The sequence below is a fragment of the Aythya ferina genome (genome assembly GCF_964211825.1).
Source record: "Aythya ferina genome assembly, chromosome: 4".
Lineage (NCBI taxonomy): Eukaryota > Metazoa > Chordata > Aves > Anseriformes > Anatidae > Aythya > Aythya ferina.
Window position 1 is genome coordinate 63,884,767 of NC_140300.1, and position 25,033 is coordinate 63,909,799.

At 43.5% G+C, this 25,033-nt stretch overlaps 1 long non-coding RNA gene across 1 annotated transcript in view; it reads right to left on the reverse strand.

Annotated features, from left to right (window-relative positions):
• Positions 1–632: 632 nt before the first annotated feature.
• LOC311436637 overlaps positions 633–25,033 on the reverse strand; it is a 36,776-nt gene continuing 12,375 nt past the window's right edge. The window contains exons 2-8 of the long non-coding RNA XR_014692985.1: positions 19,693–19,817; positions 8,490–8,567; positions 4,908–6,750; positions 3,864–3,994; positions 3,134–3,187; positions 2,480–2,633; positions 633–716 (exon numbers count right to left, since the gene is read on the reverse strand). This is a non-coding gene — a long non-coding RNA (uncharacterized lncRNA). The remainder of the gene's footprint in view (positions 717–2,479; positions 2,634–3,133; positions 3,188–3,863; positions 3,995–4,907; positions 6,751–8,489; positions 8,568–19,692; positions 19,818–25,033) is intronic.

Consider the following 25,033-nt stretch of genomic DNA (forward strand, 5'->3'; position numbering starts at 1 on the left):
TCCCTTCCCTTTCCTTCCCTGAGATGCCAGGCAGTGAAAACTAGGGTTTGGTTTTGTTTTGTTTTAAATCAAACCATAAATTATGTATATTCGAGAATACATATATATATATATATATATTTTTTTTTTTTTTTTTTTTTTTTAAATTGACACTCCAGGGTTCAGATGCTGCAGGGTGTCATTCTCTTCTGCAGAAAAGGCTCTCAACTTGGTTTTATGATGCACCAAGGTCAGGACTCATTGTCCTGATGTCATTGCCCTCTCAGGAGTCATTAAGGGTAGCCTAAGTGGATCAAGCCAGGGTACTTTGGGCACCTGCTTTTTCTGCCCAGGCCAGGATTGCAACTTCCATAAGGCAAAATAGAAGCATTTCTGAATTAAAGTCTTTTTGGATATAAACAAAAAACAAACAAACAAATCAATCCATTTTCCAGTAGAAGATTCTAATACTGAAATTTCCACAGGGGAGAAAATCTCTGCCAAAAACAAACAAACAAAAAAAAACAAACAAATGAAAAACACTCACCCCTCCCACACACATACTTCTCTTACCTAGAATGAAAGATATTACAGAAGGTCTTTTCCATTTAGTTTCAGGCAGACAAGCAAAGATAAGATAATGGCAAGCTTTCGTCAAGTCACAGCCTCTATGTCATTATCCATTTTTTCCTTTTATGGAGATGTCCATGCTGGGAGAAAAAAATGGCTGTCTTTATCTGAAACAAAAATGAAGTTACAAGGAAGAAGTAACATTAGCAAGCTGTTCAGTGTTTAGTAAGGAGCAGAAATTATGTTTTCCTATCGGCAAAATATCTCTTCTGATCCTGGGTTTCAATAAATGGTGGGCTTGTGGAGGATGCATATAGTAAGCACATGCAGATACACTTATTCTTTTTTTTTTTTTTTTTTTTAAGGCCATGAAAAACATTGCTTAATGAAATAACCAGAAACAATTTTATTCAGCAAGAGTTGATCCTCCCTGTTTTGCTCTTTCTCTTTTCCTTTTGCTTCTCCAGTCCCTTAATAACAGATGGGCACAATGGTGTTAAAAATATTCCCAGCATTCCCAATGGCAATACTGAGGAGAGCTATATGCTGCTATTAACATTAATTGGCAACATTGCCCTTGATGGACAAGCTATTATCTTCCTAAGCTTTAGTTGTCCCATTCTGAATACTTATCTTTATCCAACTGGTAAAGTCAAGGTCCCACTCTATTGTTTTCTCCCACAGAGGGTGATTTATTTGATAATACGGTTTCAAACACAATTTCTTCCTAAATTGTCCTATCCATTCCATTATTTCTTTTCTATTATCTCCAAACTCCAAAACACTAGGTAAAAAAATTAGGTGCCAAATTCACTGGAAGTTTAGAAACTCAGACTGACATCTCTAAATCCCTTTGATGAGATTCTGTGATGTCCTTCTGTCTTTCCAATTAACTTGGAGTGGTGCAGTTGTGATAAAAAGATCTGGTCAGTATTTGTCTTCCAGACGTTGTGTAAATAAAAGTATCTGTATTTCATCTACACTTAGTCATTGTCACAGTTGCAATGCACATTTTTTTTTATTTGATAAGGGTCATGCTTACTTCCTTTCCATGCCACAGACACATTCTGCATGTGTAGAGAGTGTCATGATTAAATAAAATTTAAAATAGACTGGAACAGGTACTAGTCAAAATGCTCTTGGGGAAAGCGGTGATGTTTATATTATCAGGACAGCCAAATCTTTAATGCTGTGATACTGTCATAGCAGTTCACAGCTAAGCCACTTTATAAACGTTAAATTCCTAAGGAAATGGAAATTCGCATTGTACTAGTTTCAGAACGTTACTTCCACATGTCACTTAGATCCTGAACGTGCAGTCACTGTACAGCAAAGAACTTTGCCAATATGAAGATGTAGGTGTCGGGATTTTCCTTCTATGTTTGTATGAAAAGCTCAATTTTTGCTGCCCTGTTTTTTTTTTTTTTTTTTTTTTTTTTCCCCCCTGGAAGTTATGTAAAAGTCTTTCTTCTCAGCATGGTCTTCTGTTCACAGGAAGATATCTGGGGCCCGGTTCTGCCAGTGCACAGACAAAAAACAGCAAAAAAAAACATTTCCCTATTTCCCAAGGAACAGCTATTTGAGGCCAACACTGTCTGTTGACCAAAACTCATCATCTGACAACAAGACCAAAAGGCAAATTGATTTTGTCTGGCTGGCAGGCAGGCAGGAGCGCAGATTCTGCAGCTCTGCCTCCTTGGCCCCATTCACTAGACTTTGCTCAAGACAGACAATTACAGAACAGGCACAAAAGCTGGCAAATTGACATGATTTCTCCCCCCCCCCCCCCCCCCAACACAACCCCTGGGTGTAGCTAGTTTGCTCGTTTTCCATATACCCACTCTAAAGCACTGAGTCTATTTAGCTAGGTAGGACTGGGTGAAATCTGTTGCTTTGTTACTGCCTTGAAAGCTCTGTAATAATGCCTTACCATTCCTTCTTCCGCCAGGTGAAAGCCCTTCTTGACTTTCAGGCAACATCTTGCAGACAGCCAAGAAGAGACCCGTGTGTTCAGCATCTTGTAATAACTTGAATTCTTTGCTTTGCTTCAAACTCGTGGCTTTCTCAAGAGCAGGGTCATTGTACTGAAACAGAAGAGAGCAAAGCTCCAAGCTATCAAGCAGAGTACAAGCAGATTAGGAAGAAATGAAATTCATCAATACAGTGCCCTCTTGGTCAAAAGTTCACTAAGAGAGAAGGGAGCTGTACGATGCCCCCATCTCCTTTTAATTGGCTTGGAGCTGTTTCCTACCATGCTCAAGCAGATGTGGTGTCAATAGAAGTCATGCAAAAGCAGAAACTTTTAATTATTTTAAAATCGCCTGCGTCATCCTGGGGAGCTGTGCTTAGAACTTGACAGGGAGAGAGAGGAAAAAAAATAGAGAGAGAATGAGCTAATATTTACTAGACTAAATCTCTGAATTTGCTTCCAAAATATTTGTGCCCGCTGTTTATTAATGTAAGAGTTAAGTTGTTCAGCAGCACATAAGGAAAAATAAAATGCTGTAAGCATTTTTGCAAACATGAGTATTTGTGGCAGAAGCCTTGTGCGATTACATGGGATTTATTTAAATCCTTCTCTTACCTCAAAAAATTGCATCTGTCTGGGAAGGGAAGAAACAGGTCACCGTGCAACCTACTGCAAAGAAAAAAACAACTAGCTGTATATTGGGTATCTGAAACTTTGGCTATAGGGCAGAAGTTAGACTGAAATACCTTTGCCACAGCGTAGGCAAACCCATATTTGAAATATGGCCACCATGGGACAGATCACAAGCTCACGATAATATTTAGCAAGAGTGAAACTTAGCTACAGCAGGCTCATCTGAAAATAAACATTTCATCTTAGCATAATGTGCAACAAATACATAACTACATGTTGTGAAAAGCTGAAAACTTCCCTCTACCATCATGGCAAAAGTGCTTTATAACACTGATTTGGCATTTCTCACAAACATTTTATTGACCTATCTTTCTTAGCGCTGTGAAATTAAGCCACAACTGAAACCCTCAGGTTAAACCTAGCTCCATTATCCAAGTACCTCCAACCAACGTGAGTTTTAAAAGTGCTTACTGTTCACTCATTTCCCACTAGGTGTTACGAGGCACTTTACCACTGAGTCCAAAAAGAGATAAATGAGACTACTACAGCAAGCTTTGAAATACCCCAACCTACCTTTGTTTTCTGCCTTATGAAGCAAAAGAAAGATCAGAGGAAATATTTGTTGCTGATCAAATATTGATTTATTACAATAAAAATTCTGGCCAGTTATGATTATCTGCAAGCTGTATTTTTGCAGGGCTGCTCTTGGTACCTGCGCCTCCTGGGACTTAGTTTAGCACATCAAAGTGTCTGTCAGCACCAGTTGTTCTTTGTAGCACTAACAGGATCAGTTCAACAGGAACTCCCCTTGAGGACAAATGTGTAGAGCTGCTGAAAAGCATCCTAGAAAACAAAACAAAAAATCTTACCAAAAAAAGAAGGGAAAAAAAAAAAAAAAAAAAAAAGACAAGTTTGTGCAGGATGGGGCAACAACAAAGTAGAGGAGGAGAAAAAAAAAGTAAGCACTTGCACTGAAGTCTCTAGATTTCTTCTTATGACAAATACCCGCTTTTCCAATTTCAGAAGTGACATGTAATTTTTTACTTTTTGGCAACACCACATAGCCACAGCTAAATCTGATTTCTGCAAATGCCCCCACGCAGACACCTTTAGCCAACACGGACAGTCCTTCTGCAGTCTGTGGACGGTGTTGTCTATCCAGACAGTGTAGATGGTGCTCTCCCCTCCCCATGGGCTCTCCAGCTTGGCACCACACAGAGTCACCAGCTGTCCTGGGACACCCAGATGCATCTGGAGGTACATCCAGTGATGCCCAATTCCAGGCTTCCAGGTAACATGTCTGTTTTGAGCACAAATACACTTTCAATGGTGACTTTGATGGCATGTTTGAAACCATGCACCCCATACTTAATGTATCAGGTGTAGGATGCACTTAAATACCTGCAGAATTAGGGCGCTGCTCGATACAAAACATACTAATAACCATCCTGAAAGCTTAACTGCTTCCTGCTATAAATAACTGATTTCCTTTCTCCCCTGTGACTGTTTGTGTATTTCTTTAAGATTCTCAGTTTAAAATAAACACAGACAAAAACAATACATTAGAAGGTGCCAAACTGTACATAATGGAAAGGCATGTGGAAGAGCGCACGCTATTTTTGAAAGGCTGACAGACTCAGGCAATGTTTTTCTTAGTTTAATAATAAATAATCATAACGCTCAAAGCACACGTATTGCATTAACAAGCACGGGATGACACGGAAAAATGCTCAGGCTTTTGGCTGGTGGGACTTACTTGCACAAACTGTTTGCCAGAAGTGACAGTTCGAAGGAAGATGGGAACGCTTCTCCTTGGATCAGAGGGGCCTTTCATCTAATTCCTAATTACTGTAGGTGCCCCTCATTTGTCTGTTGTTTTGCGTTGACCTATTTTAGTCAATATGACTTCTGGTGTTTTGCAGCAAGGATCGTTGTCAGGGAGTCACAGTGGAAAAAGGCCTGGGACTACAGCTAAGTGAGAACTTCCTAACCCAGAGGGGAGCCCAGTACCTTCACCTAGGTGGAGCTGAGCCTAAGAGTCTGAGCAACAAGGATGGCACAAAGACAGCCCAATAGTCAGGGACATTCAAAGTCCATCAGGCAAGGAACAAGGGAAAAAACACACACAGAGGCAAGTCTAGATGAAAAGAAATTACAGAGAATACACTATAACTCAGTCCAAAATAGCAGACAGATAACTCAATCATGAGAGGCAATAAGACTTCAGCAATAGAAAGCAAGAATATGGAGGGATCTATAAGAAATGCAGCCATAACCAAGCAGCAGGCTGAGCAGCAGAGAGATTGCTCTTTGACTCCTGAGAGGAAAAATTGCTTGAGAGGAAGACTGCACTCTAGGCTCCCGGTTTCCTTGTTTTCTGAAGTGATGGAGGTTGATAGATCATGGTATGAGTGGATGGATATCTTCTGGTCACTTTGGACAGAACATTTGTTACCCATGAGAGCAAAGGAATGGATGCAGCAGGGCCAGACTGTGTTGCTCTGGTTGAATTTTGATCCATAGAATTACGTTGCTGTTCCTCTCGGTTTTAACCAGAAGAAAACACATCACAATACACTCTTATTACAGTCTCACATCTTCCCACAGCCTTCCTCATCTGGAAGAATATGACAGAATCCAGCAGCTGCTGCTCCCAGCTCACCTTCCTTCCCTTCTCCTGTTGGCTTCTCTTCCAGCTCTCAAAATCAGAGAGGCTCTTTGCTTCACTCCACACAATGTGGCTTTGCATTTTGTTGGGCAGCAAACCATGCTGGCTTTCATGCTGACTTTGTTTTATTCAGCTCTTTCCCAGCCACACATGTACAAAAGCTGTTTTTATCTTTCACCTCTCATTCAGATGTCATATACACCTCTACTTTTCTGAGCTCTGCTCGCTTTATGACCCACTCACTCAGAAAGCTGGCAGGTGCCTGCTGCATTCACATTGAGAATTTGTCTCTTATCTTCAGCAAAACTGTCCTGGAGGTTTTGGTCTAAATGACACCTTTCATATGTTTTTAGATATCATCTGGGTCTAGCCAGGAAACCTGGATGGATAGGACAGCCCACACTACACAAAGGTAGAGCCAAACAATGCTACAGCTGCATGGGATACCTGTGGATGCCTCTCATCCTCCTGAAGGCAAAAGGAAGATTTTCTCCAGAGTACTGGTCTGCATTCGGAGTTTGGATTTCTCAGCGAGTTTGAGTAACTAACAGGTAATGGTGGTATTTAACTCAAACAGCGGAGCCCGTCAGGTGCAGAAGCTTTGTAGAAGGAGCGAGGGGGGCAGCAAAATTCTGTCTCCAGAAATAAATGCTCAGAGTGATGTCATACTCTGCCAGCGCGGCAGCCGCAGCTGGAAAGCGTCCTGTTGCTTTCTAAATGTGAAAGTCATTGTATAGTTATATTTCATAATCATGTACACCTTACGTTTTTAACATTGCCGGGAAGACTGTTTAAATATCGTAGCACAAACGGAGTGTTTGCAATAATCCTGTCTCCTGAAGAGACACAGCCCGTAGAGCTCAGGATGGTCTCTGCTGCCAACTCTCCTTTTAGCAAATGAATTCCCATCTGCAGGGGGGCGGGGGCTGCGCTGGAGAAATTTCAGAGAGAGATAATAAGACATTTATCCACCAGAATTACGGCTAAATAAAATTTGGCATAAATTCAGCCTTGTCTAGCCTAACAAATACCCGCTCCTCAGTTTTGTTAACTGGTTTGTCATAGTTACGCATACAGGCACACCTGTACACACACACGGTGCTTCTTTTTTTTTTTTTTTGACATTTCAAAGTACTGAGTACAGAAATAGTACATTAATGCCCAGCCTGTGCAATCAGTACCCTTCCCACTAATGTTTCCCTCCTTGATTACCCTTACTGATTTCATACTGCTGGTACTCAGTTGTACCTTTCATCTATTTATGAAAAAATGTACATGCACGATTGTACACTAGTTTTAGACAACGCTTTGAATGTAAAGCTGATCAGACAATAAGCCTGTTTCTATTTCATGGTAACTATGGAAGTTTTGAACTCCAGTGTGGAGCATAACCAAACCTCACCAGATGCTTTTTGCAAAAACCCAGTCCCACATCTTCCTCTCTCCCCTGCCGCCCATAGATCAAAAGTTAAGATTTTCCTGCATGTAGCCTTATGGCTACTGCATTTATATAAGCTCTTTCCAGTCCTTAGTCTGAATTAAGGCATGATTTTTCATCCTGGATGTCTGGAGCTGAGAGCGCAAAGGAACCTTTTTTTCACATCCAAAGCTAGTGTGCTAAACCCCAGGAGTTTAAGAAAACAGAAAGATGTGGAAACATCACTAAAAGGAATGCATAGCCCAGAAGTGCTATGGTGTGACATGACATCATATACTGGCTGAGACTGGCTTAAACAGCAATGTTCTTACTGGTTCCTGTACAGTTTAGCTGAAGGCACCTCCTGTAAGCATCAAGAATGGTTACTGAATTGCAGACCATATTTTGTCTAGGGATCTACTAATGAAATGAAATAATTTCTGGGACAGATTGCAGGCGCCAGGTTTTCAGCTGCCGTAAATCAGCAGAGCTCCGTACATTTATACCATCTGAGCGTCCAAGCCAAGGTGTCCACCTGTATGCCTAGTTCATTAAGCTGGAGGAGGAAAGGCATTTTGAGGATGGGGTGTACACCCTGTATTAAGTGTAAGTACCCCACATATGCTTTCTTGTGTCCCTTGCATATTCATTTGGTGGCAGATCTGTAGGGTGTATTCAGGACTGCACCCAACATTAAGAAATTCGCCTGGCCTCTGGTTCAGCATTTCAGTCAAAAGCAACCAGACTCCAAAAGCTACCACGACTTGTTGGAGGAAAGCACTCCACATACTGCCTTAAAATAAGTTATACAGAAGGAAAAATACAGCTTGGGGCTTTCAAAATGTGTTCACGTTATACAGACGGGAGTCCTTAGCATGCTGGAACAGGGAGCAGAGCTTGGAGGAACATGGTTTTACAAAGTCAGAGTAAATTAGAAAGAAAATAGATAAAATCCCCTCACAGTTCACAGTTAAAGAATAATCATACAGCATCTGCCTTCATGTCTGAGGCTGCATTACAATGAAGGACACACTCAGTCTCGCAAACACACATTGCCGGCATGGCTTATCATCTCCTACCTCTCAAGCTGATCCTTCTGCCTCAGTTAAGTAGTTTTCCATTGACTTTTTCTGTTCCTCTTCAATGCAGTATGAGCTTTTGATGACATTGGCAGTTATGAAACTTCTAGAACTCAGATCTTGTTTAATATGAGGACAATCTGATTTTTCTGGTACCTTTTCTTTTGTACATACCCTGAAATGGTTCAGCCTTTTTGAAAGGACTCAGACTCCCGAAACAGAGATGGATTTCTGTAGAGTTCAGCTCTGCTCCTGTAAAAGTCAGAAAGAATGAGCAAAGGGGAAGAGAAATGCATTACTGAATACTTACCACTTCTGATATTCAGCCCCTCATTTACTTACGTAGAGATGAGGGAATATTGCTAAAATCTCTTTAAAAACTCACTGATTCAAAACTTTACACTTCAGTATCAATTTAATGGGCCCTTGTGCCTTTGAAGAAACAGTAACCTTTCCTCCTAATTTAACCCTCATTTATTTATCTTTACCTTTTTCCACTCTCACACCCCTGCCCCCTTATATCTAGCTGGTAGCCAGTTTCTTTTAAATGTCACCTGCTATGAGGAAGGTTGTTAACCTGTTACAGATCTCAGCTGGATCGTTACGTACCCCCATCTGCTCTTGGTAATATTGCAACTCTGGAATTGTTAGTAAGTCATTACAAACTTCCTTTCCCAGATACTTGCATCTTTCATGGTTCTGTTACAGTGCTGCCTTAAAGATTTTGGGCACTCCTGATTTATATAGGTGTGTCAGGCCACAAAAAAAAAGGCAGAGTTTCCATAGGAATGTCCTGCAGCTCCTCAATGTGACCTGCACAGTGCAGAGGAGATGTGACTCCTCCGTGGTCATGCATATGCGTATATATATATAGATATATGTATATATCTATCAAGAGCCACCTCATTCTCTATTTCATGATGGCATCAAAAGAAAAATACTCAGGGACTCTGCGAGGCTGCACCTCCTCGTCCCCATGTCCACTGCTCACAAGTGCAGAGGCTCACGCTCTTGCAGAGCAGAGGTGACACTGGCAGAGAAGGATAGCTGGTGCTCAGGGAGGGCAAGCACAGCTCAGTGCTTGCATGCCACACTGTGCTGCTCTGAAGGGCTGCAGCGTTAAAACCCCTAGGTCAAAGCATTTGCTGCAATCTGCAATGCTTTCTCCCATGCTGCTTTAGGGTCACCATCAGCAGATGGCAGGAATCACAGCTCCTTTAAGCCCAGCAATGATTCCTCCCTGTGCTCTGGCTGGCTTTGCTAGTAAGTCTCTGTGCGGGATCTTGATGCAAATCTGTGGTTTAAAGCCACTCGCTGCCTCTTTACTAACTGTCAGCACTTGGTAGTTGTCTTAAATTTTGCTTTACGTCACCATCGGTGCAGAATACTATGGCAAACAAATAACAATGGAGAAAAACATGGTAAATTAATCTTCAAAGACCTATTTCATTGACAAGCAGAAATCAGAAGACTGATTCAGACATGTGGGGCAACCATAAAGAACATGCTTAAATGGATATATAGGTTTAAATGCCCTCCTGAACCTGGGACTAAATATTTGCAGATTGAATCTGCGCTGATTAGCGCCAATAGCCATGTTAAATTTCCACTGAGCTCATGATACGCTCCTCCTTAATCGAGTGGTGAGGGAGTAGTGTACCCTCACTTCTTATTCAAACAATTATGAAATTATTTTGATTCCAGAACTAATTAACTGGACTGTATCTTAATCATTCGTCCTAGTATCATACAGACTGTAAGCAAGCTATCATATGATTCCCTACCAGCTTGATATATTTCAATTTAAACGTAACTTAATAATTGCAGCACCAATTAGTTAAAATGTAAGTAGGAAAAAACATTGGATGGAGACATCTTAATTTAAATATAATCCATTAAGTAAAAACTGCTATTCTAATTAGTGATAATGTAGCACAATTAGGAAATAAAATTTGATTGGTACATTGGAATTTAAACTTAATTAGTAACTGCTATTCTAATTAGTAAATGCAATACGTTTGGTGCAGGGTTTTGTCAGGAAGAAGTGCACATACAGTAGAGATGACAGTGGGGAAAGAGGCATGAGGAGATTTGAAGCAGGTAGTGCAGAGCAGAGAAGTTAACCAAAGTCAAGCTCAACATCCTGTGTCTGAGCCAGCACTGACCTTGCAGCAGGAGAGGTTTGATATCACTCAAAATCCTTGACGTGGAAGAGAATTTGCCATCACCTTCAGGTGGTCTGCTCCCGCGGTTAAATACTTCCAGTGCCCTGATTGAGAGCTTCACTTTGACTTTTACAGTTTTGTTTCCAGGTATGGATCAGCAGGGCAAATTTTGATAAACTAGGGAAAATAACTGCGGAAGTCAGCTGTATCAGAGAACTCAAGGTTTTGAATTAGGAAGTGTCTAGGACAGCTTTATATCAACGGTACTAAAACTAAGACAGATCTGCAGTCTTATGAAGGGGAAAAAATTGCAGAAAGGAGCTTGAGACCTAGCTCAATCAATAGCCTTCTCGGGAAAGATATTACAAATTTTTGTTTTAAAATGAGAGTGGGGAAACAATAACAACAAAATGGCATTGGCTTTTTTTTTTTTCTTCACATACTAACCACAATTACAGCATCTATTTCCTGGAAAACAGTTCATTTAAACTTCTTGCTAGGGATGCATATTTAGCACTGCTTTCCATTGTATTACTTTGCATTTATTGACACTGAATTCTGTTTTATCAAGCAGCCACTTCCTGTCTTCAACTCCTCAGTGGAAATTTTAGTTTTGTTTTTCTGGGATAGCACATTACCGCTGGGGAGTTCTGCTGTTTCCCAATCACCTTTGTTCCTGTCACCTCCGACCCTGCAGAACATACGAAGTCCTGGTACTGATCACTAAAGGATGTCAGTTTTTTCTTCCCTTCATTGCTTACCTTTTAACAGAGAAAACATTGTATAGGAACAAATCGATGACAAAGAACTAATATATAGGAATTCTATGCATACATCAATGAACATTTTCACTTATTCCATGGCTTTGGTGAAAGAGTCTTTGTCAAATGACTTTCAATATCCAATGTTTTATATTGATTGGATTCTCCTTATTAATATATTTGTTGCTACAGAGAGCTTTAATAGATTTGCACGGTAATAACTTCCCTTTATAAAACTACATAGACTTTTTTTTCGCACTGTATCATATTTATCCAAATGTCTACTTATTCCATTTTTAATTACAGTTTACACCAGATGCTCCCAGACTTCACTTCGAAAACATATGTTATATTTTTCATTCTCCTGGTACAATGGGCTATTTAAGGAGCACATGAAAGACACAGCTGGTAGGTCAGCACTTTCATACTTGAGTTCCTTTACACCCCTTGTGAGAATTAGTTAGTCCTCACAATTGGTTACTGTTCATCTTGTTAATTTATTTGGAAACCTTTTGTATCAGTAATTTAATTTCTGATTGCTTGTCACAAAAGCGTCCCAGAAAGATGTTGCAATGTGGGAAAACTCCCTTGGTTCCAAAAATAATTAATTTTTTATCACTTTTTATTACATAGTCTGAACTTTCTGATTGTCCCCTATTGTGCCTCAATCATTTATTACCCTTATAGACTAGATGGCAAATCCTTATTTCTGATGTGTTTGGGAAGTAGAAAGCATTCTCTTGTATTTAGCAAGAAACATCTTCTTGGACTCTTATTAGAGTTTAGCATTTAGCTTTCCAGAATTTGGGATTTCTTTGGTTTTGGGGTGTGGTTTTCTTTTTTTGTTTGTTAGTTTGTGTGTGTTTTGAAACACAATTTCTATGTTTCCTTAGTGTCTTCTTTTAGTATCCTGTTTAACAATAATACCTTTATGTATTTATTTGTTTATTTTTATTTTTCTGGTGGATAACACATTTACCCTGAAATTCTGCTCTGCCATACATAAATGTATAGATTACAGAATAAATGAATGCTGGTTAAATCCAATAATTTGACCCTTTCAGCTGCTCCTTTTATGTATTTATTCCTGCTTGGTTTAGCTAGATGACTAGAGAGTAAGCCTTTTCCTTCTTACTCATTCTTTTTCAAATTTCCCCTTGTGAAGTTAAAAACCTGGAAACACATTTTCTGTTTCTGCGTGTAAAGGTGGAAGCAAAACACCAGCATGCATCCCCTGTGAGCAGCATGTAGTTTCCACTGCCTTCATGAACAGGTTACAAAAATATCAATTAGAAGCTTTATCGGGATAACTGGGTTGGCTTTGAGGCAAGTATGGGGACTAGTTAACCATAAATAGTTGCTTGCAATGTTGGTTTTTCTGCCACTTTACAAAATATATGAGGGTTATAAACACCAGACAGAAAAAGAAATAGTTGTTTTTTAAGCTGAGGGCTCGAGCTGGTACAAGAATAAATGTATTTAACAAAGTCATGAATAAATTAAGGCTGCCAATTAGAAGGCAGTTCATGCCTATCAATGACAGACTTCCAGACAGAATAGCAGTTTAGGAAAACTGCTAGTTTCAGTATGGGGCTTCCTTAATCTATGGGAAAGATCATGGGATTTGCTTTCTATTGTGGAAGAACTCAACGTGCTAACTGAAAGAGATTCAGGTCCCCAGGATGCTTTTGTGTTATTCTGCTGGATTAGAGAATCCTACCCTATGAAAAAACTTTTGTGCTTGAAAAGTGATTCAAGATGCGATTCCCCACAAGATCACCCAGCCAGGAGCTGAAATTCCTCCTCTAACATTTGTCCAATGCCCCTCCTGCACAGATTGCTTGTCTGCTTTTCCAGTGCATATTGTAAATAGGAGAATACATGAGCCTTTCCGTCTCATAGAAAGATGCCAACCCAGCCAGCAAAATCTGCTGGTATTTTGGCCCTGCAGTGTCATATAGCTGCACTGTTAGAGATGTTCTGTTAAAAACAACGCTCCACAGATTTGAGTGCACAGTGATTATAGTCCATAGTAAATATACACACAGATACACAGAATTTCTAGGTTGGAAGAGACCTCAAGATCATCGAGTCCAACCTCTGACCTAACGCTAGCAGTCCCCACTAAACCATATCCCTAAGCTCTACATCTAAACCTCTTTTGAAGACTTCCAGGGATGGTGACTCCACCACTTCCCTGGGCAGCCTGTTCCAATGCCTCACAACCCTGTCAGTAAAGAAGTTCTTCCTAACATCCAACCTAAACCTCCCCTGGTGATGTAAAGACACTTGTCTGGTCTCAGGGACTCCTTGAGGCAGAGAGGATACAATCACACCAAACCAACCTTGATGGGTTTTTCCCTTCCGTGAACTTATCTAATCTCTTTGAACCCAGGTATGTTTCTAGGCTAGCCCGTGGTATTGGCAATGACTTTGATGGTGTAATTCTCCACTCTGATTGGGGGAGAAAGAAAAAAAAATAAATAAAAGGCTGCTTTTGTTTGTATTGGATCTGTCACTTGGCAGTTTAATGTTCCTAGCTCCTGAATTATAAATACAATTGACTTTCCCCTCTCTACCACACTAACATTTCTATAGGTTTCCCTCGTACATACCCCAGGAAGCTCTTTTCCAAACCAAAGAACATTAGGCCATTTAGTCACCCCTTATATAAAGCTATTTCATATTTTTGATAATCCTTATTGCCTTGTTTTGGATTTTGCCCAGCTCTGCTAGATCATTTTTGAGCTAGACAAACTGGAATTGCACACAGTGCTCAAGATGTAAAAACACCACACATTTAAACAGCAGCCTGAGGGTATTTTCTGTTCTCTTTCCCTAATAATTTTTAGCATAACTACTAATGAGGACTGAGCAGATGTTGGAACTCCAAGACCTCTTTCCTTACTGGCAGCAGTCACTTCAGAGCCCATAACTATATGTGGAAAGGTTTGAAGATTTTTTACCCCATGCAGAGCTGTTGTTTCTAATGAGTTTTTTACATCCTGAAGAAAAAAAGGCTTTGAGTCACCCCAACTGGCAAAATGTCATCTCCAGCATATAATTCCCTAACTGATATGTACCAGAAACCACTCACAAACAGACAGCTACATCCACCCAGTGCTCCAGACGCCTTGTAAACCTGAATTCTGGATACTTCTCTCTTGCAATGCTCTCTCCACTAAAGAAACACACATAAGCATCTGCTTAATACCACTGCTGTTAGCTAAATATTTAAGCACGTGGTTACCATTACACTCCTAGCAAATCTTCTCATCTCCAGCAATGTTTCAGCATTTGCTTGAATTTAAGTGTAAACTTACGTACTTTCTTAAGTGGAGTTGCCTTCCTGAAAAAAGATCTTACTGAATGAATTAACTAAACAAACCCACACTTCCTAAATCCTAGGCTTTCTCCTTCTGGGAACGCATCGAGTGTGCATAGCTTAAGAAATGAACCCGGTGCTGAAATCACCCATCAGAATTATTTCACACCAGCAAGTGCAAATGTGTGCCTTCTCAAGAAATGAGAGCTGCATCCAAGCCAAACTTTGCTAAAAAAGGAGCTGCAGACTGAGGGGAAATCTTGAAAGAACCACAGCGGGCTACCAGGTGCACACATAGAACAGAATCACGGAATGGTTTAGGTTGGATAGGACCTTAAAGACCATCTAGTTCCAACCCCTCTGCCACGGGCAGGGACACCTCACCCCAGACCAGGTTGCCCAAGGCCCCATCCAGCCTGGCCCTTCTCTGGGCAGCCTGTACCGGTGCCTCACCACTCTCATAGGAAATGATTTCTTCCTAATGTCTCATCTAAACCTACACTCTTTTAGTTTAAAGCCATTACTCCTTGTCCTATCACTACACCCCCTGACAAAGAGTCCCTCCCCAGCTCTCCTGTAGGCTCCCTTTAGCTACTGGTAGGCCACAATAAGGTCTCCCCAGAGCCTTCTCTTCTCCAGGGTGAACAACCCCAACTCCCTCAGCCTGTCTTCATAGGAGAGGTGCTCCAGTCCCTTGATCATCTTTGTGGCCCTACTCTGACTTTGTTCTAATAGGTTCATGTCTTTTTTTTTTTTTTTTTTTTATGCTGGAATGCTGGAGGCCCCAGAGCTAAACGCAGCACTCCAGGTGAGGCCTCATGAGAGCAGACTAGAGGGAGAGAACCACATCCCTCAGTCTGCTGGCCACACTTCTTTTGGTGCAGCCCAGGAAACAGTTGCCTTTCTGGGCTGCAAGCCCACACTGATGGCTCATGTCAAGCTTCTCATCAACCAACCCAGGTCCTTCTCCCCAGAGCTGCTCTCAGTCCGTTCTTGGCCCAGCCTGTGTTTGTGCTTGGGATTGCCCCAGCCCAGATGCAGGACGTTGCACTTGGCATTGTTGAACTTCATGGGGATCACACAGACCCACCTCTCAAGCTTGTCCCAGTCCCTCTAGATGGATCCTTTCCTCCAGTGTGTCAATCACACCACACAGCATGGTGTCATAGGCAAACTTTCTGAGGGTGCACTCAATCCCACTGTCTGTGTCACCAACAAAGATGTTAAACAACACCAGTCCCCGTACTGACCCCTGAGGAACACCAACCTCCACTTGGACATTGAGCCATTGACTGCAACTCTTTGAGTGCGACCATCCAGCCAATTCCTTACCCATCACATCACCATTGCCAAATCTGAATCAAGATAAAACATCAGCCTCTCTCTTGAAAATCTTCTCTGACCTTGGTTTAATGCCACAGGAGCCCCTTGAGGTGTGTGCACATCAGATTAAACGCACTCATGGTTTTAAAAAAGTCATTATTGAGCTTTAGATTTCCTCTGATAAGTTAGTATTCAAATCAGATCACTGCCCTGATGTTCTGCCTGCTTTTCATTTGGGAAGCAAGAGCCACTTAATCTGCCCTTATGTGTTTTACTGGGAAAGTATTCCTTCCTAGTCTTCTTTCACTGCCCAGAACACGGAAAGCCACACCGCACAGAGGTGCGGAGCTGGGAAAAGTCTTCCCCCCAGGAGCTCCCAGCATGGCAGTGGGTGTGGAAAACACAAAAACCTCTCCAAGGAGAGAGATGTTGCTGTGACTGCCAGCTTGCATTAAGCTACACGAGCATTTATTAACCTGCATTGCCAGTTTAGCACACTGCCTTCATGTCCAAAGCTTTAAAAGCCTACCTCAGCTTTTTAGAGCAAGCTCTACCATTTTACTGCATGTTTTTATGGCCTCTAGCACAACAGCATGGTCCGCGACCTGAACTCTTTGGCTAAAATGTGATCCCAAGACCTGATCGGTAATCAACAGGTCCCTGTCAAGCTGGTAAATGTTTTTCTGCAAACTGCCACGGGAAGTAAAGTAAATGGAGATAAGGGACTTGCTCTGAGTCACATCATGAAATAGTGTTTGAGGGAAGAACATTACCTGCCTGTTCTGTACAAATTGCATTTCTCCTCCATCTGCATGGACTGAAATTACAGTTTGGCTCATACAATGGACCTGAAATAAGCACAGCATTCACATTGAAGGACTTGTACCATTAGGCCTTAGTGGATAAGTAGTGTTTGTTCCCAGAAAATGATGGTCATGTCCTCTAAATGCCCTTTTGCAGTGATGTATTTTGATTAAGGATCCTGAAGAGCCCCTGATAAAGAGCCAGCGTGCCCTCACACCAAGCACTAAGCACTGCAAGAACATCTCAGCTAATTTCTGCTGTCAAAAGATTAACGGCCTCGTCACAGCAGTCACCTGGGTACACTGCACTCAAGGGAGGTTTGCCGCTCTGGCAGGCTTCACCGTTCCCCAGAGATACCTGCCTCTCTGCAGGAGAGGGTGATTCATGCTATCCTCAAATAGGCATGTAAACTAGGGATTTGCATCACATTTTGGTAATGTTTCGCTCTCCCCCCCAGCCCCTGATGGCTCTCAAGGGAGCCCAGATACCCAGGTCTGACCCCAGGGCCAGGTAGTTAAAATAATTTAAGATAAAACCCTTGCAATGAGCTTTTTCCAGCCCCAAGCAGCCAGCCACCTAAATCGGGTAGATCTTCAGCAGAAAGCTCTACGGCTGTCAAGCCTGCTCCTCTGTGCAAGACAAATGCCATCCTCACTTACAGACATGGATTGCAAGTAATTGCATTTCAGACAAGATTTTCTATCCTTGTCTCCGCCGAGCCACGTGGGGATGTTCTCTTTTCAACATACGACTGAGCATGGCTTTGGCATGTTCTGTGCAGAGTATATTTGACATTTTAATTGATGCCATTTGTTAATTAAGAAGGATAAATGATGACAGGGAGAGGGGAGGAGATCTTATAAAGAATGAATAATAACCTCATTCAAAAGCAGGTAATGAGGTACCAAGCTAAAAATATGTAAGAGCTTGCAGAACTGTCTAAATGTTTTTCAGAAATCCAATGCTGCCTGTCTCGTTTTTTCCTTATCGCAGAAATGTCAGGGAGCCAAATTCATCAGCGACTCCTGACACAGGCTCTTTGCTGAAGGATTTGCTCTTGGGAAAGGCATACAGACCTTAGTTTTGCCAGCAGTGGCCACGGTGTAGATTGCCATTTGCCCTTACCTTTCTCCCTGCTGGCTATCACCACGGTGTCCACCAAGCAGAGGATGGGGCCACCATGCTGGGGCTGGATGAGGAAGCACCAAACGGCATCAAGGAGGAAGGAAGTGGAGTTAGTGGCATGGTACTGAACACTGATTCCCCTTCAGAGGCACCGGCTGCGTTTGGGGATTGTTTTCCTTGAATACTGTCTGTGTGCTGCGCAAAACCCCTTAATAGAGATGAACAGAGCAGTGTCTGTTAGCCAAGATGGTTGCTCTACAGAAAAGCAGATCCAGAAATGCCTGGGGTCTTGCCCCTTTTCATGCAGACACACAGCCAAGAGAAATTGGAGGAAAGGCCAGGCAGAGGCTGGAGAGGAGAGAAAGGCAACTGGTGCCACCTGACACGGGGAGAAAGGATGTCACACCCAAATTGTCCATAAACTCCTCAGATATGGTGGTTAGCACAAAGCAGGGCGCTTATCACCATCAAGAGGCAGACTGTCTTTCCCCTCTAGCTTCAACAACCCTTTCCCACCCAGCCTGACATGGCATTTCTGCCTCTCCTTCTTCCCTTCACAGGGCCAGGCTTGGCTCCCTACTGCCCTGAGCATGGCCCAGGCTCAACCCTGTCATCCTCATCTTGCTCTCTCTCCTCTGCTCTTTGCATTTATCTGGAGAAGCACTGGTACCTATTTCCATCTCTGCACGAGGTATAGCACAGTAAATTCTTGCATCTAATATGGGAAAGAAAGGCTGCACACGTGGAAGCTCTTTACCATGGTCTATAATGAACATACAACATACACCTCCCAGGACAAAAGGTGAGACAGTTTACAGGAGGTCTCCACATCAAGGAGCACAGCAGTGAAGCTGTGTTGTTGGAAGAACCAGCAATGCACCAACAGATCCCACACCTCCATTCCAGCTTTTCTTGGGAGCCTGTGTTACTGCCAGCAAGCCTCCCACTTGCACCAGGCCTCTGCTCCCCCCAGCACAAGGGGGAAAAGCAAGGATGAGCATAACCCTATCCAGAGCTGGGAGATGCTCCCAGCACGACGGCAGTGGCAGGGGTTTCCACGTGGAGATATACTGCAGAACTGCCAGAAAAGTTCATCTAAACTTCAGAAAAAAAAAAAAAAATGAAAAGTTTGCAGAGGTGATTAATCCCAGCTCCAGATTGGTGCAGGCTGATTGTTTGTAATTTTTATATTTTTTTTTCAGTATTTGTTTTAGGTTGTTTACTCAAAGTATTCATTTGTTTACCTTGTTGTTTTTCCACTCCCTACATCTGTTCATTTGTTTAAGTATGAGTCTCCTCATTTTCCACTTCTGTTTCCTCTCATTACAGTGGAGCATCTGCTTAGCACTTAAAAAATCAATCAAAAATAATCTTATACCACGGAGCAGAAAGTTTTCATGAAGTACAATTGAAGAATGATTATTGTCTGCATAATCCCTTTTATTATTACTATTTGTTTAGAATCCAGCTTGACAAAAACTCTGGATAACCTTGGCAAACCTTTTTTGTGGAAAAAAAAAAAAATGTGTGGGGAGAAGATGCTCTAAGAGTATACCAATGGGAAAAAAAAAAGAAAAATCAAAGAAATGAGACCATTACCTTTCCCTTCCTTCCATAAATCCTTTCAGCATCCAGTTTGAGAGAGGAATAATCTACAGAAGTCTAGGATGTTCCCTGCTAGCTGGAAATCCCAAGTCAGGATGAGGCTAGCTGTGACCTGACTGTAGAACCTCAAATGGGAAGCTCAGATGGGTACATTAGCGCAGGGCTCCTGGGAAACACAATATGACCATTGCCTCCAACAGCTCCCCTTACCTGCTGTGCCCTCCTCTCCTTCCCCCCATCCTTGCCCAGCAGTTGCTGCGGACACTCACAGTCCTCGTCGCCTTCCCTGCTGCCTGGAGGGGAGCCAGGAGAGCACTCCTTCATTCTTCTGCCTCCTTTCTGGTGTGGAGCCAAAGCTCCCACTGCGTACTTGCACTGAGGAATCTCACCTGACCTGGAGAGGATTAGAGGGAATTGTTTTGTTGATTAAAAGGAAGGCATGGGGTCTGGGATTAAAAGATATTGGGAGCGCGTAACGTGACATGACACCAAGCATCTTCTTGCTGACTTCTGGCTGCAACGTTGGGCGTTTGGCATGGGTGATTAAACAGGTAGATGAACCTCTTTCAGGGAGGGCTTGTGCTTTTCCAGCAGGCTCCCAGCCTATCTCCAGGTCCTGCTTACATCTAGGAGCCCATCCTGCTGCCAGCACTCAGTCCCCGTGATTCGTGATTGCACACACCACATCCCTAGCTCAGTCCAACCTTCCAGATTGTTTATTTCGTTCTGCAGCCACTGCTTTCAAAGAATTGTGAGCACTGACTCATTAGAGATTTCCCCAAGCAGGAGTGCAAGGGGTTAGTTATAGTCATTTTAAGGTAATAAAAACATAATTCTCTATTTTCTCCCTAGGATGTGATCACAGACTGCACTAAAATCTTACTTCCTAATGTCATAGACTGGTCTTCTTCACCAATCACTTGCACTTTTCTGGGTCTCAATGCCCTGTTTTAGGACTTGGATTGCACTGGAGAGCCCAGATGTTCAGAGGAGAGCCAGCATCACCCTCAGGGCTGTTTTCCTCCAGCATGTGCCAAAATGGGAAATGCAAGGAAGACCTCTAGAGCCGTGTTCAGCCATGGATTGGCCTCCCCTCTGCAGGATGAACCTACTCCCTGTGAATAAAGAGAAACTGCAGCAGATCTGTACTCATTCTGGGCTGTTTACTCAGACACTTCTTTCACCTCTCACCAAACACAAAAAAAAAAAAAAGGGAAAGAGCTTCTACAACACAAGATAATACTTACTGTATAAAAGTACTGTTCCTCTAATTAGCAGAGATATTCAAGGTAGTGAGTAGAGGAGAGCTTTTTTCTGCCTTATTCTACTGTAAAGATATGCTATCATTGAGAACATCACTTAATTAAATATTAGAAACGAGGACACTTTGAAATTAAATAATTCTATTCTCTAACAATTCTTTCTAATGTTCAAATATTGGTCAGGAAAAAAAAATAGCCCTGCCACAGTCATCTGGTACTAATTGGTTTTTTATTTAGTTCAGTATTAAAGCACAAACTTTGAGGAAAAAATTAATTCACTGCTCTCCAGTGCGGACAGCTCACAATGAGTAATTGTGCAGAAAGAAAGAAAACAACCCAAAGTCTTTGTAAAGCCCAACATCTGATCTCGGTATCATCCATCATCCTTTACAAAACTCTAGCTGACGCAGGACATACATCTTTCTTATGATAAAAAGACGTACATCTTTCCTATGCTTCCCTAGCATTAAAAAGCAAACCGAAGGTAGGATTTTCAAAGGTACTTACTTCCTTCTCTTCTCTCTTGATTCTCATTGAAGCCACTGCTCCCTTCCCAGAGACCAGGACAAGCCAAGCACATCCAAACACCCCACACATATAAAAATCAATAAATGCTTGTGTGTATCATCTTGATTGCATTGGGTTCATGGTATGGAGGCCCAAAGGTCATTTGGGCCAACCCAATCCACTGAGGTTACTCCTCCCTTCAAGGTATCTCTTTAGCCCATGACAAAGCTTTTCTCATGGTCCTGGTTGCTCAGGAAGCAGAGGAGACCCTGCAGGTGCCTTTTTCTCCTTTTGGCTTTGTCCAAAGATACAGAGAAAAGAAGCTAGAATCCCCAGGGGCAGGAGAAAAGTGGTGGGACTGCTTTGGGGTGCAGTGCCAACTTCCACAACGGGGGCTTGGCAGCCCACGTGGCCATCCCTGTGCTTCCTCAGACAGCATGTACAAGCATGAGCCAAATTTTCTGAAAAGCAATACCAAGACTTGTGTCGACACCAGCAGGAGCTGGATGAGGGCTTTATACATGCCTGCCACATCAGGGAAACATGCAGTCGAGGATAAAGGACAAAGACTTGCTCAGGCCTGCCAGAAAGCTGAGAGCCTGGACGCAGAGAGCAACTGGTGTCCTTGTCCTCCCCTTGTGACAGTCTTGCATGAATCTGGCATGGGGTTGCTTGTCCCCATCCCAGCTCCTGCATCAGCAATATTCTGTGAGTGAGGATGATCACAGGGAAATTGCATGTGTGAGACTCTTAGCTGGAGAAAACCCTTACATCAGACACTGTACAGGTGTTCTTTTAGGAGAAACGAATGGGTTTGACCACGTAAAAAAGCAGATGAGTAAAGACAAGGCAGGTCCTAATTTCTGCTCATCAGCCAATCATTTCCTCTAACAAGCTATATTAAAAGTTATACACTATCCTGTTTTGCATGGCTGGTTTTCAAACATATCATGCTCTGGGGACAGCACACTTCCTGGGAAGACAAAGGAAAGGGGAGAGGGGGGAGCAGAACACAAAGGAAGCTACAAAATCTGTGGAGAGTTAACACACAAGGAGATGGCAGTCTCTTCATTAGCGCTGAATAGGAGCGGTTTCAAAACATGTGAAACACTTGCAGATCCTTTTGTTGCACCATCTGTTTTGTCCAGCTATATTCTCATACTAATCATCTTTACTCCTTGTGTGTAAATCCCTTAGGAAAAAGCTACAGAGCATGTTTAAATTTATTAAAACTATCACAGTTTATTAAGAGTCCATACCCAGTATCTTCTCCCTTTTGCACCTGCTGGTGCAGAGAGAAAAATGGTGGTGATTGCAAAAAGGCTTCTCTCATCTCTATACCTCCCACTGCTATCAGTGGCAGTCACAAGCATTGGATTTGCTGCTATGTCGTGTGCACATCCACTGCAACGTGTAAAATACTGCACCAACATGTCATGTCTTTCCAAAGACCTTTTGTCAGAACATTAAGAAAAGGTGCAGATACAGTTTACAGCCAGTCTAAGGAGAACACGGATATAAATGAGAAAAGAACAGCATCCATGAAAACTCTCAGCTGCTCTCCCATTACCTAGAGCAATGTGTTGACACTGCCAGACTTACCAGTCAGCATTGGCAGGCATCAACCGCTTAGAGGTCCAGAGCTGACATCTCCCAAGACAGCAGAAGTAGTTTTCTGCCTTCACTGTCCTTTGCCAACAGAGGAAAGCAGAAAACCAGGCTGGTCCCACAAGGAGCCAGGGAGCATGATACACCACATGGCTGAAGGACTTTGTACTCCGGATTTTTCAAGACGTCTCTGAAAGCAGCAAGAGGAAATACTGAAACCGTTTTGATTGGGCTCTTCAGCTACACTGAGAGAGTGAATTTTTCAGTGATAGAAAAACAACTCTTTTTTTCTGGTCTGAATTATCACACTGTGCCTCATTTTCCTCCCTATGTAAGGAATGACAAAATATTTTCTTGCTTTATCAGCAGTGGAGGTCAATTTCGGTGCTTGCAGGGCTGCCAAGCCATGACCAAAGAAAGAACAGGACTGCAAAGTACAAGACTGAGCTTAGACTCAGGTTCACTGAGCAGTTTCTTCACAGAGGTTAACTCTATTGCCACTGCTTTGGTTTCAACCCCCTGCCTAAGCCTATCTAACCCACACGATGTGTCAGAAGAGCAGCTTTCCTAGCCCATCAGCCACACCACTAATACAAATCCAGCTTACTGGGCTACTAAGATGGTGAAGGGCCTAGAGGCGAAGACGTAGGAGGAGCGGCTGAGGGCACTGGGCCTGCTCAGCCTGGAAAGAGGAGGCTGAGGGGAGGCCTCATGGCGGCCTACAGCTTCCTCACGAGGGGCAGTGGAGGGGCAGGTGCTGATCTGTTCTCTGTAGTGCTATTCAGTGACAGGACCCGAGGGCATGGGGTCAGGCTGTGACAGGGGAGGGTCACGCTGGACAGCAGGAAGAGGTTATCCCAGCTCCTGTCAAGCACAGAGGGGCTGCACCTCCTGCAAGGAGCTACCCTGTGAGGGGTCTGTAACCCCCAACCCTCCCAAAACATTGTGCCACGCTCCAGTGGTGCAGGGACCCCAGGAATGAGATGAGGAGGGGGCTGCAGGCCAGGGCACAGGAGGGGAGGCAGAGGGCAGTCCCTGTGCCCAAGGGGCAGCCTATCCCTCTGCCAAGCAAAGCAGCCCAAGAGAGCCACCCCCAGGGAAGGGGCCCTCAGCCCCCCTGACCCTCCTCCTCCTTCCACACCAGAGCCTCTTTCGGGCTGCACAAGCCCCCTCCCAACACGGCCACGTTGGGCCTGGGGCATGGCACGCCAACACAGCGGCCATCACAGAGGCCTCCTGATGTCCCTATGGCATCTGCCCCCCTGCATTGTCCTGGCGCCTATAAAAGCCCCTGCGCCTGGCCCCCCGCTCGCTGATCTCCCAGGCCCTCTGGCGACTACCAACGATGGTTGGCATGAAGAGGACCTGGGCTGACGGCTGCCCACCCCTGAGTGGGACACGGTGGTTCCTGGAACCAGAGAAGAAGTGGAGGCAGAGGAGCACTGGCCAAGATGGAGCAGCCACAGCGGATGGTGTGGAGCCCATGGAGGTGGATCCACCTCCATCCTATCTGACATGGCACAGCGTCATCGTGCCAGGGCTCCCACCAGCGAGACCATACCACCGTCTTTGCAGAACCGCCCAGACGGCTCCATATGCCCAGCCCTGCCTCCACAAGTAGGGGGGAGAGGCCATCCGGTGACCATCACAAGCTTGCCTGCACCATGGCCTCTTCCCCCATCCCCATCCCCTATCCCCACCTCTCCTGCAGAGGTGTCATCTCTTTTGCACGGAGTTCCAAGCACTGGGCAAGAGTGCACTCGGCTTCCTCTGGGCTGCTGCACCGGGGCGACAGGAGAACCCTTCCCAAGGCCACGCTGGGCATGGGGTGTCTCGGCCTGAGGACGAGAAGGCTGCCCAAGGGGTGCCAGAAGACGAAGCCCTGCCCTGCATGGCAGTGCCCAAAGAGCAGCAGATCCCTCAGAACGGTGACACAGACAGCTGCTCCTCTGAAGAGGCAGAAGTCTTCAGGTCTGCCTGGAAGAAGTGCAGGAGTGTAGCGTAAAGGCCCTTCAAGGTGCTTGGTTACCACTTCTTCCCAAGCTGGGGCAACAAACTGATAGAACAGTCATCAGAAAAATAAGAAATAAATACATTGCAACAAGACCAATAATAATAAACAATCAGTAAAACCGCTTTCCTCTCTTTGGTGTCATTGGTCCCAGCCAACAGGGCTTCACGAGGGGTAGGCCCTGTTAAACAAATTTGATTTCTTTTTATGATAAGATCACCC